This window comes from Colias philodice, chromosome 22 (genome assembly GCF_061535455.1).
Source record: "Colias philodice isolate Cphi_HAF_F1 chromosome 22, ilColPhil1 Martin Lab GWU primary, whole genome shotgun sequence".
Classification (NCBI taxonomy): domain Eukaryota; kingdom Metazoa; phylum Arthropoda; class Insecta; order Lepidoptera; family Pieridae; genus Colias; species Colias philodice.
Genome location: NC_143107.1, coordinates 8150344 through 8158896, shown reverse-complemented (window position 1 = coordinate 8158896; position 8553 = coordinate 8150344).

Below are 8553 nucleotides of genomic sequence, written 5' to 3'. Positions count from 1 at the left end.
ATAAAGCAAGTTTTTTCAGCAAATAGTTTCCGATTCCTTGATTATCGCCCCAAATGTAAAAGTGAATGGTTGTGACAATTTTATATTCGGAATAGAACAGAAATACCATATTATATTATAATAAGATATCTATAATCTATTAAAATAATTAAAGTAATGATATTAATAAATAGACTAATAAATACACTTGTTTAAAAATGCCCGAAAAAAGCTAAATAATAATATATTAAAAATAGGTACCTATTGTTAAGCGGACTACACACACACCTGCTACAGTGGCAATACCAGTTACACGACATTTGGAGCAACTAAAAAGCCAAAGAGGCAAATTTAAAAATTGCCTCTGCTTGCCTATACTTAATGAGGCAATTAAGAGTGCAATTCCAATATTGCCCCTGCGAAAGGTACGTGAGTAGCCGGCTTTAGCGAATCATCTGCGATCACTTTGTCCTTTTAATAATAGATTCTTTAAAATATAAGAATATAATATAATGTGAATCGTGTATTTAAAACTATATACTTGTTAGAATATGAAAATATATGTAGGGTTAGTATAAATTGGAAATTTTAAACGTCAAACTAAACTAAACCCGCATTAGATACTCAGACCTCATTAATTATAGATATGTAAAAGTGTTCATAAATATGTTATTTATCATGTAAATATAGTATGAAATCAAACCACTGCATCAGATGAACATATTTTTATTTATTGTTAAATATTTTTTTATAAAGAGCAGTTTAATTTCAGCTTTTCTTCTAAAATCTTTAGTTTTACATCGCAAACGTTGCCTAGTTAAAAATGTATTATTTCATGTGTGCTGTACCAACATAACTGATGAAGTGATTTGATTTTATGACAAGAGAATTTGCAGTTCCAGTTAGAATTGCTAAGCTGAATGAAAAGTTTTAGCTTCCTCATTAAAATTATTATAATAATTATTATCGGTACGTTTTTAAGTTGTCATATTTATTAAGTTATAGCTTATACAGGGTGTAATCGTTAAGTGTGCACAGGCGATTTTTCCGTAAGTATTACAGATAAACTTTAAACTGATATCGAAAGTACTTAACCTAATGAGTAAAATGGCCGTAATAAATTTTTAAAAATAAATCGAGAAATATCAAAAAAATTATCTTTAAACCCTCCCATACATTAAGTATGAAATATGAATATCCCGTATACATTTAATATGAAAGATTTTAGCTTTCTTTTTCTTTTTTTGGTTTTCTGCTTTAATTACTTCGCATATTTGAAGTGACATTTTCCACGTTTTTCCGGTCATTTTCACGCATTTTCCGGATATTTCCCGGGAATTTTCCGGACATTTTCCGGATATTTCCCGTCATTTCCCAGGCATTTTCCGGGGATTTTCCAGGCATTTCCACGCATTTTCCGTACATTTTCACGCATTTTCCGGGTATTTTCCAGATATTTACCAGGCATTTTCCGGACATTTCCCTGACATAGCCTGTAAATGTCTGGAAAATGTCTGGAAAATCCCCGGGAAATAACCGTAAAATGCCTGGGAAATGTCTGGAAAATATCCGGAAAATGCGTGGAAATTCCCGGAAAATAACCGTAAAATGCCTGGGATATGTCTGGAAAATATCCGGAAAATGCGTGGAAAATTCCGGAAAAACCGTGGAAAATGCCCGGAAAATCCCTGGAAAATATCCGGAAAATGCGTGAAAATGTCCGGAAAATATCCGGAAAATGCGTGAAAATGTCCGGAAAATATCCGGAAAATGCCTGGAAAATGTCTGGAAAATATCCGAAAAATGCGTGGAAAATGTCCGGAAAATATCCGGAAAATGCGTGAAAATGTCCGGAAAATATCCGGAAAATGCCTGGAAAATGTCTGGAAAATATCCGAAAAATGCGTGGAAAATTCCGGAAAAACCGTGGAAAATGTCTAGAAAATCCCTGGAAAATATCCGGAAAATGCGTGAAAATGTCCGGAAAATATCCGGCAAATGCGTGAAAATGTCCGGAAAAAGCGTGGAAAATGCCACTTCAAATTTGCGAAGTAAAGCAGAAAGCCAAAAAAGAAAAAGAAAGCTAAAATCTTTCATATTAAATGTTACATATGGGATATTCAAATTTCATACTTAATGTATGGGAGGGTTTAAAGATAATTTTTTTGATAGTTCTCGATTTATTTTTAAAAATTTATTCCGGCCATTTTACTCATTAGGTTAAGTACTTTCGATATCAGTTTAAAGTTTTTTGTTATCTGTAATACTTACGGAAAAATCGCCTGTGCACACTTAACGATTACACCCTGTATAGTACCGAATATTTTGTGTAAAGATGAACTAGCAAATTCAATATAATACGGAAACTCATATGATATAAAACAATTTACCTTTATTTTTGTGGGTAATGTTTAAATGCTTTTTCATGTTTAACATGGCCGGGTTGAAATTTTTAAATGATTTTCAAAAATTCTCCAATGATCTAGAAACCTAAAATAGAAAAAATTGTCTGTAATAAGTTGCCAAGTGCTTAAAATAAATATGTATTTGTCTGTTTGTGTTTGTTTTATTGATCAAGCGATTTTTTCATCGAGAGGCTTTAAGTGAAAAGCTAATTATATTTCAACAATCCAAAAATAGCTGTGTTTTACCTGAAAATAAAACACATATTAAATACTTACCTATATTTGAAGCTTACTTATTGAGAAGGTACCTAGCTTTTTCCGCCTATTTTCCCTCTCTTTCTCGTTGTATATATGCTATCTCTCTCGCACACGGCACACCTCCCACCAGGTGGCGCGGCCGGCGCACGATAATGTGCAGGCGCTTGATCTTCTTCATTGAGTCGAAATCCTCAACAGGTGGACGTTAAGTGTAAGCTTCAAATATAGGTAAGTATTTAATATGTGTTTTATTTTCAGGTAAAACACAGCTATTAAACACTTGACCGTAATTTGAAGCTTACTTATTGAGACCTGTTTGTTACCCACCTGGTGTACAATATATGGACGCCAATGTGAATTTGAATAGGTACATAAGTAATTACTTATTTCTTTATTTGAAAGAGTAAGGTGTGCAGATAGTATACCAATAAATCACACAAATTTTTATATTATTTATATTAACAATCCCAGATGAAAAGTTAATCAAATAAGAACCAAAAAGTTAATCATAATGATTAAAAGTATTAGAACTTATGAGATTGGTTCAAGCGTACCTTAGTTAACCTTTTGGGCTTGAAAAGTTAAAGTTACTACAATTTTCACTATCTTTAGCGTAAATCTGCGAAAGCGCCAGTAACGACTTTCAATTACGCATTTAGATGTTACTTACAAAATGAAGCAACAGCTGATCCCGACGAGGCAAAAATACCTCAAACTCAAACCTTTATTTATTCAATTAGAACTCTGTAGAAGCACAATTGAATCATCTTAACATAGAATTACCACCTGTCTCAACTCACACAGTTTTAACCCAACCTGCTACAAGCGGACAAGAAGAGAACTTGGTCCTTACTTTTGGGGTCAGAAATAAATTTAAAAGGTCACCCCTTGAATAAGGCAATAAAATATCAAAACAGGTAAACGGTTTTAATTATAATACAGATTTTTAACATCCAACCAAACCGTGCGGTATCTATTAATGTTTAGAGCCAACGCCACCAATCATAATCTAAACATGGCTAGTACTTTCAGTACAATGCATGAATTATTTATTTAAAACTGATAGGTCATAAACTCTGTACTGGAAACAAATATACTGAACTTAAGAGACTAAAATGATAAGGAGCTTATCTGTGTCCCAAAACTGCAATTACTACAGCCAAGTACGTTACTTTTAATCAATTCGGTTTTAAGATATAATTATGATTTACATCAGAACTTATATACCGAAAGCCTCGGGACTACATAACGTGACTTATCTTCTTATTCTTATACTTATATAAAAATGAATCGCAAAATGTGTTGGAAGAGATCGCTGCCTAGCGATAAGGCCGCCACTTGTACATACTTGCATCTATTTGTATTTCTCTGTGTTTATTGTAAATCTTGTGTGTGTGCAATAAAGAATTATCTATCTATCTATCTATCTAACTCGAGAACGGCTGAACCGATTTCGATAATTCTTTTTATATTCCTTGAAGTACGAGGATGGTTTTTATGTAGAGAAAACGTAAGTACCACGAGCGAAGCCGGGGCGGACCGCTAGTTTATAATAATAGTGTTTGTGCACAACACTAGGCAGTCAACAGCTATATGAACGTCAGATAGGAAAAGAGCCAAATTTATCCAGTCAGTAACAAAGGATTTTAACTATAGTTACTTTATTCTAATTCAACCAACTGCTACTAGCTACTCCGTATGTCTTTTGGATAGACGGAGGCAAATAGGATTTTTATTCCAACTATAACATTTGATATTTTGAAAATGTACTCCACATTTTCATACCGTCAGAGTCATTTTGCAGATTATAGTGGTGCAGCACTGAACACTGTCTATTAGGTGGCTGATGCTGCTGACCGGGCCTTCAGTTCCGCTTTCCAGAATACCTTCACCCTTCTAGGTGTTACTACTACTGAAATAGCGGTACTCTATCGCGTCGTTCAGGTCTCTAACTGACATAATGGCAAGAGAGATTATAAGCTTAACTATGCATTATTATGTTAAGGAATATGGTGGGTTTTGAATACTATCGTCGTCTGAAAGTATCTCCTTTCGATTAACTGCATTAAGGATGCAGATCTGATCCCATCTTTGTTCCGTAGGAATGCTACGACAGTCTAAACGTTACACTGAACAAAGAAAATTGCCCTGAATATAGTCGGTTGTTCCAACATCCGTAATATGGCTAGCCTAAGGTTAGTTATCCCTTGATTGTGACTGCTACCAATGGAGGCATTGCTCTTGTGTTGTCCACAGTTGTGCGAGTGCAAAAATGAAGAACTGAGCTCGTGGGGAGCTATGTCGAATGAATCTGTGTTAAGATTATGACAGTATAGGACAGTTAGCTGTGGATGCGAAGACAGGACATTACTTTATTCATCCGTAAACACGCGAGGCAGCCACGGACAGCGATATAGCAAGAACTAAACTAGCAAAGTTTAGTTCGCTTACCAGACTTTGTCATGTTTTAAATGCAGTATATCCTCTGAATAGCATTGCATTTATGACTATTGATAAACTTAATTCACCCGTAAACACGAGAAGCAGGCACGGATAGCGATATAGCAAGAACTAAACCAGCAAAGTTTAGTTCGATTACCAGACTTATATTTTAAAAGCCGTATAGCCTGTACATTTCATTTATTGCCCCCCCCCCCCCCCTCAAAGCAAAGAAATGAGAAGTCATTTGGCAGAGCTTTCTCGTTAAGGGTAGGGGTTCCAAGTAATATCTAATAATAAGAGGCTTTTGTTTGGAAAGATTGACTTTCCGTTATTTATCCTCTATCCTATGTAACTCAACAGTCAGTATTCTCAGCATTCGTTGAGTACTTAAACGTTTTACGTTAATAGTTGTATATAACTTTATTATACAATATAATAATCCTGGTGGGATGACAAAAAACTTGTCTAACAAACGATTATCCTAATCCCTCAGCGATTTATTGTTTGAGCCCCGAAGAAAAATCTCATGGGTGCAATAATGAGGTCAAATGGGTTGAAAAACGAGTCAAATAAATTGCCTACAAGACCGGGCAACTAAAATAGGCCTATGAGAGGTCAACTATACGTAATCAATCGTCATTTGTTACATTCAATCGCTTTGCGATTAAAAAATCTCTTCCGATGTTTGTATATGAAAATTGGTCGGCTAGTGCCATTTAATTACGATACCAAACATACCGTTGACACAAGGCTTGGTGACAATCCTCGAAACCACCGCCACAAATCATCTGCGAGATGATATTTGATCCGACTCGCCTTCCTTTGTTGTGATTAGGCTTTGCATTGGTAAATACAATTTGTTCAATTCCAATTTCCATAATTGGTAAACCAATGGTGGTTTCCTGATTCCTGAAGCGTAAACTTTTAGGATACGAAGTATCAATTTCATGCGCCCATTATTTGACGTATCTAACCTTTATTGTATTTTATTAGGTCATTTACTATACTGCCCACTGTGAAGTAGATTTCAAAACCTTTTTCTACCTACCTTAGAAGAGTGAAGATCCGATACGGTCATATCCAAAACTTCTTTCGTGGGTCCTCGTTGACAAAAGCAAATATCTATGATCATTTTAATGATCAATCCTTTGTATATTTGCACCAATCGCCATTAAAGCCCCGCGAGGGCTGATATATATTTGCACCATTTCCCCGTGGGGACGGTTGTTATCAAAGCCCCGCGAAGGCTGATATATATTTGCACCATGTCTCCGTGAGGTACTGTTGTAATCAAAGCCCCGCGAGGGCTGATATATATTTGCACCATTTCTCCATGAGGGACGGTTGTAATCAAAGCCCCGCGAGGGCTGATATATATTCGCACCATCTTTTCCGTGAGGGACGATTGTAATCAAAGCCCCGCGAGGGCCGATATATATTTGCACCATTTCCCTGCGAGCGACAGCTGCGCGAGGGATGTTTGTAACTAGAAATAAGTAGGGCCTGCCAAAAAATGCTTAAGAGACACCCTGCGAGGGTGAATTTGACCTGGCTAACCCCTGCGAGGAGTAGTGGCCACATTTATGTATTCTGCTTCGAGCAAGAATACACCTTAGTGCTAATATAAAAATAGCAGTAAATAATCATTTAAATAATATAGCAATTAACAAGGTCCTTTAACTTATTTTCCAATGTTAGCGACATTTAATAAATTCATAATTCAAATCAATTCACTAAATTTTAAAATGAACTTCGATTCATATTTATTTTTGTTCATGCAATCGATGTAACATTTAGTTGCTTTATATCCGTTAACATTCCTTACGAACGCAACCATACCGTCGTAGGACGTTATAATATTTAATTGCACAAAATAATCTCCACTCACCCGCAATTTTTTACTTTTTGTCAAGGTGTACAAGTTTATAATATTATTCTAAAACGTTAGAAGTGAATTATAAATCCTTTGAAATAAGTGTATCTAAATCTAATTAATTATATTAAGATATCTCGATAATTATTATACGATAACCCTTTCAGCACAAGTTCAGTAAACCAAAGAATTTAATTGTAAAATTTTTGGTACTTACTCGTTTTAACAAAAAAGTTGCATCATTTGAACATAGGAAACGTAATTTTCAATCAAATTAGCCGTGTGTAATATGTCTATTTTCACATAAAAACGGATCAGAATAATACTCATAAAAGGACACGTATAGACTACGGATAGTTTTGAATGTGTGGAACATTCATGGTACGTATCTACTATACATGAGCGAATTCCATCATTATTCAGTTGAGCGGTAACTCCCGTACGATTTATAAAATAATATCACAACGTGTTCTGACATGTCGTGACTTCTTGGAGCTGACTCATCTCGTTCGATAATTTTTAGTAATAAACTATGATAGGAATTCCGAACCGTTCCTAGCGATAACGACAATGTAATAAAGTCGTAGCAATGGATTGTATGCCTGTAAAGCTTTGAGTTGGCTCATATCCATACTAAGTATTAATTGTAATTTTTCCACGAAAAATTCACTTGTACCCTTGTAATAAAAACACATTATTAAAAATGAAATAAAATATTAAAAATATCTATATACAAGAGAGGGTATTTGATATATCATATCAAATAATCACAAAAGTAATATTAACGATTCGAGTAAAGCCGAACGGTAACACCGTTAAAATAGCTTTACTCACAGTATTAAAAATTCAAATATTAATTAGTACATATTGCATAATGAAATATTTCAAAAGAAAAGTTACTATTTCAAGTAAAATGTAACGGTTGTATCGTTAATTTTAAATATCTTTATTCATGCTATTAAGTATTTAAGCATATTGAAAAATAAACTATTGCTGAAGGATTCATTAAAAACCTCAGCATTTTAAATAAAGTCCAACGATTATACCGTTGACTTTAAAGATTTTTACTCATTTTTAAGTAAAATATTATTAGAATAGATGTAAAAATAACTCACTGTACCGATCCGACGGGATACACTTTTTAACACTTTTAGCACTTGCTTTAAGCAATACTTAATACTTAATAGCACCAAGGTTGTAGTCTTGTAGACAACCTTCTCGCGGCGGAAGCTAGACGCCAATGAAGAAGATCAAGCGCCTGCACATTATCGTGCGCCGGCCGCGCCACCTGGTGGGAGGTGTGCCGTGTGCGAGAGAGATAGCATATATACAACGAGAAAGAGAGGGAAAATAGGCGGAAAAAGCTAGGTACCTTCTCAATAAGTAAGCTTCAAATTACGGTCAAGTGTTTAATGTTTTTATTTTTCAACTATTTCAAAAAAAGAGTTTGCCCCAAACAATATCGTAGGTATAATATTATTATGATACAATATAATTTGCAATATTTTTACCACGTATCTTCTAATACAAGTCATTTTTAATTGTTCTTGTTATGAAATCTTGTTTTAATATTACATTTGAAGACTAACCTAATTA